Below are 15,532 nucleotides of genomic sequence, written 5' to 3' on the forward strand. Positions count from 1 at the left end.
AGGAGAAGGGGACGACAGAGGACGAGATGGTTGGACAGTGTTCTCGAAGCCACAAACATGAGTCTGACCAAACTGTGGGAGGCAGTGGAAGACAGGAGGGCCTGGCGTGCTCTGGTCCAGGGGGTCATGAAGAGTCGGACACGACTAAATGACTAAACAACAACAATTTAAAAAAGAAAAGATGACTGAGGATGGGGAACATGTGTCTATGAAATTACAAATGGCCAGGGGCTGCCCCACTACTCACTCTGCTCCCCAACCCCCTGCCGTTCACACTGCATTAACCCTCCAGAGCTTCCCCTCAACTAGGTGAGTTCCCACTAGGCACGACACAGTGATAACAGCAAGAACCTTTATTGAACTACATCACTGGGAAACAGGGGCAAAGCAACTGCTTATATACATTCCTGAAAGCCCGGGCCACTCCCACTCCCAACGTGATAGGCTGTCTAAACTTCCAAGCTGCGAATCACGACTCAGAGTCCAAGGGCCAATGGCAGAGGCCCAAATCCTGAAATGTTCTGTGATTGGACATAATGTATCGAATCAGGAGCTCAGAATCCTTAGTCCAGACTCAAGCTCAGGCAAACACAGACCACTGAATACATAACGGTGTGCAACTGCTAAGCTTGCTTTTCACCATCCCAGACCCCTTTCTGAAACCACCTCTCTCTTCTGTTCTGCTGCCCTGCTTTGTACCCCACGCCCACGCCTCCTCCTCCCCCCCAACACCTTTTGTGCAACCCTCCCTTGCACACAAACCACCCTCCATGGTACCGTTCTGCATCCGGGGCCGGCTCACCCATGAGGCAAGCTGAGGCAACTGCCTCGGGTGGCAAGATCCATAGAGGCAGCAGATCCTGCCTCCAAGAAATGCATCACCTTCTGCTTCTGCAGCAGCACACTCCTTGAAGTCCAGATCTGCCTTTCCGCCTTGTCCCTGATGCAGATCTTCACTCACTCCTTCTTCCCGTGTGTGTGTGTGTGTGTGTGTGTGTCATTTTGTGGTTCGCCTCAGGTAACAAAATGTCTTGGGCTGGCCCTGCCTGCATCTTCCTCCTCCCACACAGCGCGGCTACAAAGCACCCATTTCACTTTCCACCCAGCTATGAAGCCACCAATCTTTCCTGTTCTGCAGAAGCTCTCATGCCCCTGCTCTCATCTTCAACCGCATTCCCATGGCTCCTGCTTCCTCTCTTTTTGCAGCCCCCTCCTCCTGCTCATTGTTCTCAACTCTCCTTTGCACACTGACCAGCCACATTTCCAGGCCTCCTCCCATTCTGAAGCCCCCTTTGCACACCCACACTCCATGCTCTTAAGAGCAAGCCTGTCAGTTAGCGCCTTCAGTAAGAGAAGGTAAAGTCACTCTGTTGAATCTGGAACTTCATGCTGAAGGCAACATAAGGTATTGCGTGAAGGGTCGGTAGAACATCTGAGGGCTCCACATCATTTATCCACATCCCCATGAGGCTGCTGAGGAATAGGAGAGAGAGACTAGTGAGTACAGCGAGAAGGGAGTGACACTAGCAAGAAAAAAGTAACTGTTGTAAACAACAGCAGAGGTTTGAAAAAAGCAGGGAGGGAGCACACTGAGAAGCACATGGACACCCTGATAGGTATTAGGGCTGGGCGAAATCTGGTTTTCAGCATCGTGATATACCACCAGCTAAACATCACAATATACTGATATATCACAATGTCTGAAATGAGGATGGAGCTGTGTAGAGGCATTGGCTGGCTTCACGGTTTTGCTTGCATCATGATTTTTGTATAACACACACACACACACACACACACACACACACACACGATTCACAATGTATTGCCAGGTCAATAATTATGAAACCAATACCATGATATGGATTTGAAACTAATTTTGGGTGATATGTCACCCAGCCCTAACACTCATCACGATTCAGTATAGTCAAAAATTATGAAGCCAGTATGACGATATATTGATATATTGCCCAGCCCTAATAGGTACACGGCTGAAGTCAAGTAGATCTGACAGGCAGATCTATCAGGACGGTGTTCTCGTTCATCTCAGTGGAGTGTGTGCATGAGAAGCTCCTGGTGAGTTATATAAGTGTGTCAGGGGCGCAGACTTGCCCCCAACAATGACGGAGCCCAGCGCCGCATGACGTCATGAGTGTCCAGAGGAGGGCAACCCAAATGGTCAAAGGCCTGGAAACGATGCCTTATGAGGAACGGCTAAGGGAGCTGGGCATGTTTAGCCTGGAGAAGAGGAAGTTAAGGGGTGATATGATAGCCATGTTCAAATATATAAAAGGATGTCATATAGAGGAGGGAGAAAGGTTGTTTTCTGCTGCTCCAGAGAAGCGGACACGGAGCAATGGATCCAAACGACAAGAAAGAAGATTCCACCTAAACATTAGGAAGAACTTCCTGACAGTAAGAGCTGTTTGACAGTGGAATTTGCTGCCAAGGAGTGTGGTGGAGTCTCCTCCTTTGGAGGTCTTTAAGCAGAGGCTTGACAACCATATGTCAGGAGTGCTCTGATGGTGTTTCCTGCTTGGCAGGGGGTTGGACTCGATGGCCCTTGTGGTCTATTCCAACTCTATGATTCTATGATCATATGCACTTAATGTGCAATTGGGGGGGGCACAAGATCCCCATTGCCCCCTGGCGGCAGCAGGGGCTGGAGGGCACAGAGAGCAAAGATCACCTTCTGGGGCCCAACCAGTGCTCTGCCGGTGGCTGTGGGGAATGCAGAGGGCATGTTTGCAAGTGGGAGGGCGATCTGTTTGGTGGGCCCTCAATACAGTGGTAACTCCGGTTAAGAACTGAATTCGTTCTGGAGGTCCATTCTTAACCCGAAACTGTTCGTAACCTGAGGTACCACTTTAGCTAATGTGGCCTCCCGCTGCTGCTGCGCCATCGTCGTCCGATTTCTGTTCTCATCCTGAAGCAAAGTTCTTAACCCGAGGTACTATTTCTGGGTTAGCGGAGTCTGTAACCTGAAGCGTATGTAACCTGAGGTACCACTGTATTGGAGGGGAGGCTCAGCCCCCTGCCCACAAATATTGAAGGGGCCGAAGCCCCTTCTGCCCTCTATAGTTGGCATCCCTGGTGTGTGTGGTGGTGGTGGGCAATAAATTGGGCAATAAATATCAGCCACACCGCCGTGCAGCATGTCCTCCAGATTCTTTGTAACGTCCTTTCCTGAAATTATGGCTTCCGACCACCTTTCATTCCTTGTACCGCTGCAACTTTAGAACAGAACACCTTATCAGGTACTTCTGAAATCAACTGCAATACCTCACAGGGAACATAGTTAGCAAGCCAATGTGGCTCACCGCATATTTAATCATTTATTTATTTTTACATTTGCTGCCGTTCAATTTTCACGCTGCTCTTATTATTTATCTATTATATTTGCATCCCACAAGGCACTTAACAGCTGTATATGGGGCAGATCTCTGTCTGCCTTTGAAAACTGAGAAAGATAAAACTAAGGAGGAAAGCCCTGCGAGTTACACTGAGCTCGGAGACAGCGACTCTCCGAAAAGCCGCTCTGTAAGCTCTGTTCTGTAAGCAGGGATGAACTGCCATGGCCTTGTTCTATCCACTATTTCACACTTGTTATCTGTACAAAAACATGTGTGTTAGTGTTGGTGGAGTTTAATGTGAGGCCCAAATCTAGGAAGACTACAACGATTAAGAAATTTGCTTTCAGGAGTTCAGGTTCAAAATGACTCATTTGCCAGAGGTTTGGAGGGAATAGCTGTGGAAAGATGGAAGGGTGTGTTCCCTGATCTAGGACCTGCTAAGGGAAATTCTTCATGCCTGTACCAGTAATTATTGTGTCCTTACAAACCGCCTCTATGTATTTGGCAAGACTGATTTAGATGACAATCAATGAATGGGGATAAGCATCCCATACAAAAGCTCTCTGCTAGCATACAAACACAACAAATGTAACATATTAGTCTAAGGTAAAGGTAACCCTGACCGTTAGGTTCAGTCGTCCTTTGCGGCACACATCTCGCTTTACTGGCCGAGGGAGCCGGTGTACAGCTTCCGGGTCACGTGGCCAGCATGATTAAGCCGCTTCTGGCAAACCAGAGCAGCGCACAGAAACGCCGTTTACCTTCCCGCCAGAGCGGTACCTATTTATCTACTTGCACTTTGATGTGCTTTCAAACTGCTAGGTTGGCAGGAGCAGGGACCGAGCAACGGGAGCTCACCCCGCCATGGGGATTCAAACCACCGACCTTCTGATCGGCAAGTCCTAGGCTCTGTGGTTTAACCCACAGCGCCACCCGCGTCCCTTCAACATATTAGTCTAGCCTTCTGCAAATATAAATGCATTTGGTCACTGACCTCAGCATACATTTGATGCTCTTTTTTATGATAGCACATGCCACAGGAAGACCGTATCCTATGCACGTCAACTTAGAATCATAGAATCATAGAATCATAGAATCATAGAATCATAGAGTTGGAAGAGACCACAAGGGCCATCGAGTCCAACCCCCTGCCAAGCAGGAAACACCATCAGAGCAATCCTGACATATGGCTGTCAAGCCTCTGCTTAAAGACCTCCAAAGAAGGAGACTCCACCACACTCCTTGGCAGCAAATTCCACTGTCGAACAGCTCTTACTGTCAGGAAGTTCTTCCTAATGTTTAGGTGGAATCTTCTTTCTTGTAGTTTGGATCCATTGCTCCGTGTCCGCTTCTCTGGAGCAGCAGAAAACAACTTTTCTCCCTCCTCTATGTGACATCCTTTTATATATTTGAACATGGCTATCATATCACCCCTTAACCTCCTCTTCTCCAGGCTAAACATGCCCAGCTCCCTTAGCCGTTCCTCATAAGGCATCGTTTCCAGGCCTTTGACCATTTTGGTTGCCCTCCTCTGGACACGTTCCAGTTTGTCAGTGTCCTTCTTGAACTGTGGTGCCCAGAACTGGACACAGTACTCCAGGTGAGGTCTGACCAGAGCAGAATACAGTGGCACTATTACTTCCCTTGATCTAGATGCTATACTCCTATTGATGCAGCCCAGAATTGCATTGGCTTTTTTAGCTGCCGCGTCACACTGTTGGCTCATGTCAAGTTTGTGGTCAACCAAGACTCCTAGATCCTTTTCACATGTACTGCTCTCAAGCCAGGTGTCACCCATCTTGTATTTGTGCCTCTCATTTTTTTTGCCCAAGTGCACTACTTTACATTTCTCCCTGTTAAAATTCATCTTGTTTGTTTTGGCCCAGTTCTCTAATCTGTCAAGGTCGTTTTGAAGTGTGATCCTGTCCTCTGGGGTGTTAGCCACCCCTCCCAGTTTGGTGTCATCTGCAAATTTGATCAGGATGCCCTTGAGTCCATCATCCAAGTCGTTGATAAAGATGTTGAATAAGACCGGGCCCAAGACAGAACCCTGTGGCACCCCACTAGTCACTCTTCTCCAGGATGAAGAGGAACCATTGATGTGCACCCTTTGGGTTCGGTCAGTCAGCCAGTTACAAATCCACTGAGTGGTAGCATAGTCAAGTCCGCATTTTACCAGCTTCTTTACAAGAATATAATGGGGCACCTTATCAAATGCCTTGCTGAAATCAAGGTAGGCTACATCCACTGCGTTCCCTTCATCTACCAGGCTTGTAATTCTGTCAAAAAACGAGATCAGGTTAGTCTGACATGACTTATTTTTCAGAAATCCATGCTGACTATTGGTGATCACAGCATTCCTTTCTAGGTGCTCACAGACTGTTTGCTTAATGATCTGCTCCAGAATCTTCCCTGGTATTGATGTCAGACTGACTGGGCGGTAATTATTTGGGTCCTCTCTTTTCCCCTTTTTGAAAATAGGGACAACATTTGCCCTCCTCCAGTCTGCCGGGACTTCGCCTGTTCTCCAGGAATTCTCAAAGATGACTGCCAGTGGTTCTGAAATCACATCTGCCAGTTCTTTTAATACTCTTGGATGCAGTTCATCTGGCCCTGGAGACTTGAATACATCTAGACTAGCCAAGTATTCTTGTACTATCTCCTTAGTTATTCTGGGCTGTGTTTCCTCTGCTGAATCATTTGCTCCAAATTCTTCAGGTGGGGCATTGTTTTCTTTATCGGAGAAGACTGAGGCAAAGAAGGCATTGAGGAGTTCAGCCCTTTCTGTGTCCCCTGTTTGCATTTCACCATCTTCTCCTCTGAGTGACCCCACTGTTTCTTTGTTCTTCCTTTTGCTACGAACATACCCATAAAAGCCTTTTTTGTTGCTTTTAACCTCTCTAGCAAGCCTGAGTTCATTCTGTGCTTTAGCTTTTCTGACTTTGTGTCTACACGTGCTGGCTATTTGTTTGAATTCCTCTTTGGTGGTTTCCCCCCTTTTCCATTTTTTGTACACATCCTTTTTTAATCTTAACTCAGTTAAAAGTTCTTTAGATAGCCACCCTGGCTTCTTTAGGCACCTTCCATGTTTCCGTCTCATTGGTATTGCCTGAAGTTGTGCTTTTACTATCTCCCTCTTAACAAACTCCCAGCCATCATGAACTCCCTTTCCTTTTAGTATTACTGTCCATGGGATCTCACCCAGCACTTCCCTAAGTTTTATGAAGTCGGCTTTCTTAAAGTCAAGAAATTGAGTCCTAGTATGCTTGGCTGCTCCTTTCCGCTGTATAGTAAACTTCAGAAGAGCATGATCACTCGCGCCTAATGATCCTTCCACTTCTACCCCACTAACCAAGTCATCAACATTGGTTAGGACCAGATCTAAAATGGCTGTTCCTCTTGTTGCTTCTCCCACTTTCTGGACAATGAAGTTATCTGCAAGTCCAGTGAGGAATCTGTTTGACCTTATGCTCTTGGCTGAGTTTGACATCCAACAAATATCCGGGTAATTGAAGTCCCCCATTACTACTATCTCCCTTCCTTTTGCATGCTTGGCCATCTGTTCCAGGAAGGCATCATCTATGTCCTCCGTTTGGCTTGGGGATCTATAGTAAACTCCCACAATGAGGTCACTGTTATTCTTCTCTCCCTTAATTTTGACCCAAATGCTCTCACTTTGGCTTTGAGGTTCTAAATCTTGGATCTCTTCACAGGTATACACATCCCTGACATATAATGCCACTCCTCCTCCTTTCTTGTCTGGTCTGTTTCTCTGAAATAGATTGTATCCCTCCATTATTACATTCCAATCGTGGGACTTATCCCACCAGGTTTCAGTGATGCCTATTATGTCATATTTAGTTTGCTGTACCAAGAGCTCAAGCTCATCTTGTTTATTTCCCATGCTTTGCGCATTAGTGTACAGACATTGAAGTCCATTAATCATTCCCCCGTGTCTCTTATTTAAGGATTTTTTCCTCCCACCACTAGGTCTGTGTGCTGTTTGCTCCATTTGGTCTATGACCTTTGGATGATCATCTTCATCAATTGATAGACTCCTACCTTCAGGAGCACTGTCTCCCTCCCCCACATTAGTCAGTTTAAAGCCCTCCTGATGAGGTTTCTGAGATTTTTGGCAAAAACATTCCTCCCAACCGTTGTGAGGTGCAGCCCATCGCTTGCCAGAAGTCCATCTTTAAGAAACTGCAGCCCGTGATCTAAGAATCCAAACCGTTCCTGTTTACACCATTTGCGAAGCCAGTTGTTCACTTCCACTATTTTTCCCTCTCTCCCTGGGCCACGTCGTTCAACTGGGAGGACAGATGAGATGACAATTTGTGCATTTAATTGCTTCAATTTCCTGCCCAGAGCCTCGTAATCTCTTTTGATCTTCTGGAGGCTACTGCTTGCAGTGTCATTGGTTCCCACATGAACCAAGAGGAAGGGGTATTTGTCAGTGGGTTTTATGATTCCTTGCAGTCGTTCAGTTACATCTTGGATCTTAGCCCCGGGGAGACAGCACACTTCCCGAGACATCAGGCCCACAGATCACTGCTTCTGTTCCCCTCAGTAGGGAATCCCCTATCACCACTACACGCCTCCTCTTAGGTCTGGTCGGGGTTCTTCCGTGAGCTGTCCGTTCCAAGGTCGCCTGCACATTCCCTGAGGACTGACTTTGCTGCTCGTCCTCATATACCTGATCGACTGTAATGAGGGAGAGATCCTCAAATGGGGTCTGCTCTTCGTCTTCCATGCTAGGGGAGAGGACCTCAAAGCGATTGTGTATTTCTAAACAATCAGAGCGAACCCTGGGCCTCCTACTTCTTTGAGTCACGTTTCTCCATATATCTGGCTCCTGTGTTGGTGAACTAGCCTCCTTCTCAGGGGAGTCCCCTGTCCCCTCCTTGGTGGAGACGGTGTGCTCTGTTGCTTCCAAGAAGAGCTCTAGCTCTCTAATTCTTTGGAGCGTAGCTACACGTTCCTCCAGTTGCTGGACTTTGTCTTGTAAGAGTGCAATCAACATGCAATTGCTGCAAGTAAAGCTGCCTGCAACCTTTGGCAAGATGGCAAACATTGCGCAGGAATCACAGGCGACTGCAGCTGTTCCCTCACCCTCCATCTTGAGAACATGTCGTTGGGGGTGACTACAGCGGTCTTCCATCATAAAAAAGCGTGAAGACAGGACAAATAACTCCCCCCCAAAAAACCCCTAGTTCTCTGCCAACAAACGTGTGAGACTAGCTCCCCTAAATCTAAAAGATGGATCAAACTGCGCACGCCGCTAGGCGCGCGCCGCTGCCCTGCAAACTCTGATAAGCTCCTCCCACAGCTAATCACCTACCTCAACAGAAGCCCTGCCCCCTCTGACCTTTGCACAGGGAGAGCAGCTAATCAGCCACAAGTAACACACACAAGAAAACCCTTTTTTGCACCTTCTTCAGCTGCTGCCCTGCAAACTTGAGAAAGCCATTTCCCGATCCTGGGGAGATGATGTTGCGGGATGGGAGCAAGCCCTCCCCACATGCACGGGGCGGGATTGCCCCTGCGCCATTGGATGGTCCTCGGCCATGTCATCCCTAGGCCGTCCAATCCGGTGCAGGCTATTTAAACCGCCCACGGTCAAGGACTCACCCCTTTTCTCCCTGCTCAGTCCCTTCTTGCACCCTTAGGTTAGGCTCTTATTTCTTGACCTTGCTATGGACCTCGGTTGGTCGCCTTGGTTGTCTAAGGGGCCTGGTAGGAATTTTTCGCCAGCTGGCAAATTGGCACCAGCCATTTGGTTTTTCACCTGAAGGTAAAGGAACCCCTGACCATTAGGTCCAGTCGTGACCAACTCTGGGGTTGCGGCGCTCATCTCGCTTTACTGGCCGAGGGAGCTGGCGTACAGCTTCCAGGTCATGTGGCCAGCATGACTAAGCCACTTCTGGTGAAACCAGAGCAGCGCACGGAAACACCGTTTACCTTCCCGCCGGAGTGGTACCTATTTATCTACTTGCACTTGACGTGCTTTCGAACTGCTAGGTGGGCAGGAGCAGGAACCGAACAACGAGATCATAGATCATAGGTACATATCACTATAAAGTCCTTCAAAGGCCATCACCAACCCCTCCTAATTCAAGGGTATTCCGTTAAAGGAATCCAGGGGGCATGGTCTCTGTCCGAAGCCCCAGACTGGGGTGGGGGGCTAGGGCCATGGCACGACCCCTAGCGGTGACCCTGGGGGAGTTACTAGTTGATGTGCATCAGCAAGGCTCCCCCTACTGGTGGTTAACCCTTCCAACACTGCGGATGGGCAGGAGGAGTCAGATATAGTCATGTGGTTTCCAGTGCCTAAGCCAATACCACTCACATTCTGTAACCAATAAAGTTGTGGCCTTTTTCGCCCATTAACCTAAAATACTGCTTGATGTGTCTTTATTCCACGTCCTGGGAGGGTCTGAGACCTTGCCATGCAACTCTATTCCAAGCAAACATATGTACAGTTTGGCTGTACATGTGATAGGCTGGAGGCAGCCAATAATTCTTAAGAGAGCTGAAACCGCTTTGAAAGACGGACTGGTCCCTGTTCTGTGCGGACGCGTTGACCCCACAGCCTTCTACAGGCAAACAGCTTTTCCAATGGGTTCATTGCAATGGGAAAATCTGCAAAACCTGTTTGCCAAATGCAAACATTGGCTGAGTGTGCCCATTAATCCCTCTTTCAAACCACTTTCTGAAAAAACTGTCTCTCCAGACTGTTGGTTTTCAAAGGCTAGAGGCAGGCAGCAGTTTGAAAGAGGGGCTGCCACTCCTGGTGGGTATACTCTCGCCACCTCTGATGATCCACTCTGATCAAATATGCTTTGCAGGTTTTGGATTGTTTAGGGTAGCCATACATCTGGGATTTCCTGGACACATATGTGGAACACTGCAGTCGGAAATCGTTAAAATGTCCGTGCATATGGCAGCCCAGATCATCAATGCTGTTTTTGCCAATTTTCCTTAAAAATAGCTCAAAAACGGCTCTCTTTCTCTTTTTTTGCAATTTTGCTTAAAAACGCTCAACGACTTTTCTGTCCGGATTTTCACTGTTTGAAATATGGCAACCCTAAGATGGTTAAAACCTGCAAAACCTGTTTGACCGGAGTGATAGGGCTGGGTTGTTGCTTTTTTACAAAATTATGCATGTACCTCATAGAAAAGGAAGTCTCCTTCAAAGCGCTTTAAATGTTCGTAAAATATAGTTGTCTCCCTTAAATTGCCTTGCGCTGTTAGAATCTATGCTGGACAGACAATTGCATGCAACACAAATTTACAGCAGGATGTACAAAAATGGCAAGACATTTTCCTGCAAGATTGTGCACGCCTTTGCCCCTCTACCTCCCTGTAGCTCACTTTCACTTTCTTCCAAACTACCACCAGCTTTCACTCATCTGCTGGTCCTTTCAGTTTGATCACGCAGGCCCAAAATGCTAGGAATCCAGTCTAGGTCAACATCCCCATTTCCTCCCTTCAGGTTTGTAAATTGCAAAGCAAATAATTTATTAACTCTTTCACCTTTTTATATTATATGGTTAAGCCCCTGTCCTTACATGCCTCTGCCCTCTAGTGGAACGCAGACGGCCAAATGCTTTCTGCAGTTCCATCCTCTTATTTCCTTACCTGTTGAAGGGATCACATTTTGAAGAGAGGAGTCTGAGACAGGAAATAAAATGGAGTTTTATGCAATGGTCTCTCAACTACAGTTCCCAGAATGCTCTTTGTTATTATCCTTTGTGAAGCTGAGCAAGCTCAGCCAAGTTGCCCACTGCCCTGCCTTAGTCCAAGGATGAGAGTCCATAGTGGCTCTCGTTCCAGGACTCTGTGGAGCCATCTGATTCCTGGAACTCAGGACCTGGAGCATATGAAAGAATAGCATTTTTTAAAAAATAAATAAATCTTGCAAATTTCACACTATGGGCCCTATTACAGTAGGAATTAAACTGATGGCTGCTTACCCTCTGCTAGTACTGTATATATCCAGCATCCCTCTTCCACAACAAGCCTGGATAACTGCATGAACATCTCCCTTCATTGCACATTGGTGAAGATTATTCTCCAGTGGCTTTCTGTACCCATTCAGCAACATTTACATTTGCCTTCTGGATATAGGGTGCTTCCAGACAAGGGCTTAATTTGCAGATGGATCGGTGAGATGCCACAAGTGGGACAATGGCCACCGGTTTATTTTACTTTGTGGGATTACTTCTGGAAAGGCTAAATCTTGAATAAAATTGGAGGTGTTGGTGGCAGGATACGGGTTGCATACCCTCCAACATTTCTCCAATGAATATAGGGATGTGCATATAATAATAATAATAATAATACAGTGGTACCTCGGGTTACATACGCTTCAGGTTACATACGCCTCAGGTTACAGACTCCGCTAACCCAGAAATAGTGCTTCAGGTTAAGAACTTTGCTTCAGGATGAGAACAGAAATTGTGCTCCTGCGGCGCGGCGGCAGCAGGAGGCCCCATTAGCTAAAGTGGTGCTTCAGGTTAAGAACAGTTTCAGGTTAAGAACGGACCTCCGGAACGAATTAAGTACTTAACCCGAGGTACCACTGTAATAATAATAATAATAATAATAATAATAATAATAATAATAATAATAATATCTTGCCCATCTGACTGGGCTGCCCCAGCACTGAGGCTTCCAACATATATGAAAACATAATAAAGCATTAAAAAAACTTCCCCATACAGGGCTGCCTTCGGATGTCTTCTAAAGGTTGTATATTGAAATAAAAAAAATTAAGGTCTTTTATATATATATATAATAAATGTTCATACACGTACCAACCAAGCATGTACATAGATATGTGGACCACATGTCTGGAGCAGCAGAGGAAGACCGTCCTGAAACCATTTTGACTCCCAAACTGACCAAATGTTTTCTCTGCGAGGAGGGAGGGGGTGAGGGAACCTTCCCATTGTCTCAGAATTGGGTAGTCACCATCTCAAAGGAAAGGCCAGACTACCAGGAAAGGCAATCAGATAAGGCATGATCAGATAACCTGACATCATCATCATCATCATCATCATCATCATCATTTATTATTTATACCCCGCCTATCTGGCTGAGTTTCCCCAGCCACTCTGGGCGGCTCCCAATCAAGTGTTAAAAACAGTACAGCGTTACATATTAAAAACTTCCCTGAACAGGGCTGCCTTAAGATGTCCTCTGAATGTCAGGTAATTATTTATCTCTTTGACATCTGATGGGAGGGCGTTCCACAGGGCGGGCGCCACTACCGAGAAGGCCCTCTGCCTGGTTCCCTGTAGCCTCACTTCTCGCAATGAGGGAACCGCCAGAAGGCCCTCGGCGCTGGATCTCAGTGTCCGGGCAGAACGATGGAGGTGGAGATGCTCCTTCAGGTATACTGGGCCGAGGCCGACAGGAAAAACAACAACATTCAAATTCCTGTTGTAGACCACCTTTTCTGTGATGTAGGTATGTTTGTGGGGGGAGGTCTTGGGTTACACCCCTTCTGTGATGTATGTATGATGTATGGAGGGGTGGTCTTGAGCTCCAGGGCGGGCAATTTAAAATATAGACAAGGGCAGGCACACCTTTGTTCTGGGTCCTCCTCCTTTCCTGCATGTGAGGGGAGCACCCTGTTGCAACAGTTCAATAAAGATCAGGCTTATTAGCTGCTTTGCTTCTCAATATTCTCTGGTTGGCCTCTGTTATTTTCTCCTACCGATGGAGAACCTACAAAGGACTCTATAAGGGCTCTTGTGTCCCCCATATGGGAATAAGGGCAGATTCTGTTTACAACAATAGTTACTAGTCTCCTTGGCTTGTGGGTTGCAGAACTCCATACCCTCCAACATTTCTCCAGTGAAAATGGGGATGTTCTAAGGAAAAGAAGGATATTCCAGGATCAAATCAGAAACCTGTGAATCCGGGACTGTCCCTGGAGAATAGGGACACCTGGAGGGTCTGCTCTCTCATGGTCGAAAGTCATTTATTTCTGTATTGGGAATAGAGGACTTCCGGGTTGGCGCCATCGCTGAATGGCGGACTCCCTCCGAGCTCCGGAGGGAGCCTGCTCGGCAGGGGCTGGGTCCTACCGCGCCGGCGACGCGGGGACCCTTAAAAACCACGGGCACGGAGCCCGTGGACATGGGTGACTCGGCTGGTACCATTAGCGCCCTCCCGACTCGTGAAGGAGCCTTTTTAAAGGCTACGGATCGGGTGCTGGGGAGTGGCGTGGTGCTTTGAGTCCTCTGCTTTCCCTGCCGAGCGAAGCCGCATGCCATCCGGCGGAGAGCGCTGACTTCTTCCATTGAAAATTCGGACTTTTAACAACAACCCGTGAGTAATTTGGAAACCGGGTTTAAAAGGAGAAAAAAAGGAATCTTTTTTCGGATTTGGCACGAGCGGGGGGGGGGGGATCCAAAAAGGAAGTCAGTCCCCCTCCCTACTGTAAACATTTTAAAACAAGGACTGGGTAACCAAGGTCTAGCAAGAAGCGTATTTCTGACAAAAATTAAGAATTCCACGATGGGAAACTACAAGAACTGTGCTGGAGGAGAAGAGTGGAGGGAGAAGGAAAACGTAATCCCCCCCCTGGGAACCGGGGCGATTTGTGAGAGAGCCTGGTGAAAAGAGACGGAGACTTTGACAGCTGTCAAAGTAGCTGTCAAAGTCGGAAAATTTAAAGAGGACTCTGCTATGAGGACTTTGCTAGTTAATTTCGTTACAATTTGCTACGATTTGGATACAAAATGTCAAAAATATGGAACAACAATCGGACTTTTGGATCAGAGGAAACAAAGTTACTACAATCCCCCTAGAGGGGTTTCGGGACATTACAAAGATGGTCGTAAGTGGGAAAATACTCTTGGAATTGTACAGGACTTGTTATCTCCTGGGAAAGCTGCAAAACTGAAATAGTATTTTGTCTACAGGGGTGTTTACATTAAAGGAGACAATAGAATTTTCTATTGAAGAAAGGAAGGGACTGAACGTAAGTTTTTGTTCCTGAATAACAACAACCCCTGTAGAGCTACTAAATTTATGAATTAGAACGTTTTAGCAGCGGAACAAGACAAGAAACTGGACTACAACATGGAAAGAACAATGGTGGGAGCCTTAAAGACCAAGGAAACTAAAGGCCCTTAGGGGCCGTTTTTGGATTGGAGATTTGAAGTTAAATATCATAAAAATAACTTTTAAAAAAACTGGCAAGGAACTGGGGGAAAATCTGATTATGGACCTAAGATTTCCAGGCAGACAACAGATAGACTGATGGACATGGGGAATTTAAACCAAGGAAGGGGGGGGGGGAGATTTAGAATCCAAAGGCTGTGTAACTATTTGCTGAATTTGTCTTTTTATATACTTGTTATCTTTTATATCTTTATATAGTTTTTATACTTTGTTGGGGCGTCTTTATTAAAAAAAAGGGAATTCGTGGAAGGAAAATTAAATTTTAAATTGGGAGTGAGAGCTTGTAGAACCAACGTTATGAAAGGGGAATATGGTAGGGATGGGGGAGGGGGGAGTCCCAGAAAGTGGGTAATGAAAGTAAGGTTTCAAATGTATTTTATTTTTGTTTTATTTTTACTTTCTGTATTTTGGAAATTTCAATAAATATGATTTAAAAACAATAAAAATATTTCTGTATTGGGAATAAACCGCTCTTCTCTCCATGAAAACAGAGCTTAATTTGACACAGGTTTAACTAGGAACACAGCCACAAAACCCATTTTCAATGCCAGGGCTTGGCTAAGAATCTCGTGTTTTGAGTCTGAGACCTCGCCGTGTAAGCAACCCATGCCTCTGTGTTCTCTTTTCGGACACGATGCGGAAACGTTGGCCCCTTTATGATTGGCAAAAAAGTATAAGGCAGCTGAATTGGTTGGAGCAGGCACAAATACATAAAGCGTGACTTTCTTCCCTCGTCTGGTCAATATGACAGAATATCCTGTCTGCTGCAGCACACCTGTAGGGCTCTACCTGCCCGAAGATCAGCATTCGGAGGCCAGAGGTGGCCAGATGTAATTCCTCTCCCACAGGCAACTGGTGATGTAAAAGCTGAGCACTCGCCACTTGCGCAATGCTGTGCATGCGGCTCCAAATCAAACTCGGATGACCAATGGATACAGCCCTAGCGTACTGGAGACACCATTTTATGCACCCAGCACCTTGTA

The 15,532-nt window shown here is 46.7% G+C and overlaps 1 long non-coding RNA gene across 1 annotated transcript; it reads right to left on the reverse strand.

Moving 5' to 3' along the window:
- Window positions 1–338: 338 nt before the first annotated feature.
- LOC114588109 (uncharacterized) lies at window positions 339–12,727 on the reverse strand. The gene is made up of 3 exons (XR_003704375.2): window positions 10,992–12,727; window positions 10,521–10,612; window positions 339–1,473 (listed from the first exon to the last, which is right to left on the reverse strand). It is a non-coding gene; the product is annotated as an uncharacterized LOC114588109 (long non-coding RNA).
- Window positions 12,728–15,532: the final 2,805 nt, after the last annotated feature.

Source organism: Podarcis muralis, chromosome 17 (genome assembly GCF_964188315.1).
Source record: "Podarcis muralis chromosome 17, rPodMur119.hap1.1, whole genome shotgun sequence".
Lineage (NCBI taxonomy): Eukaryota > Metazoa > Chordata > Lepidosauria > Squamata > Lacertidae > Podarcis > Podarcis muralis.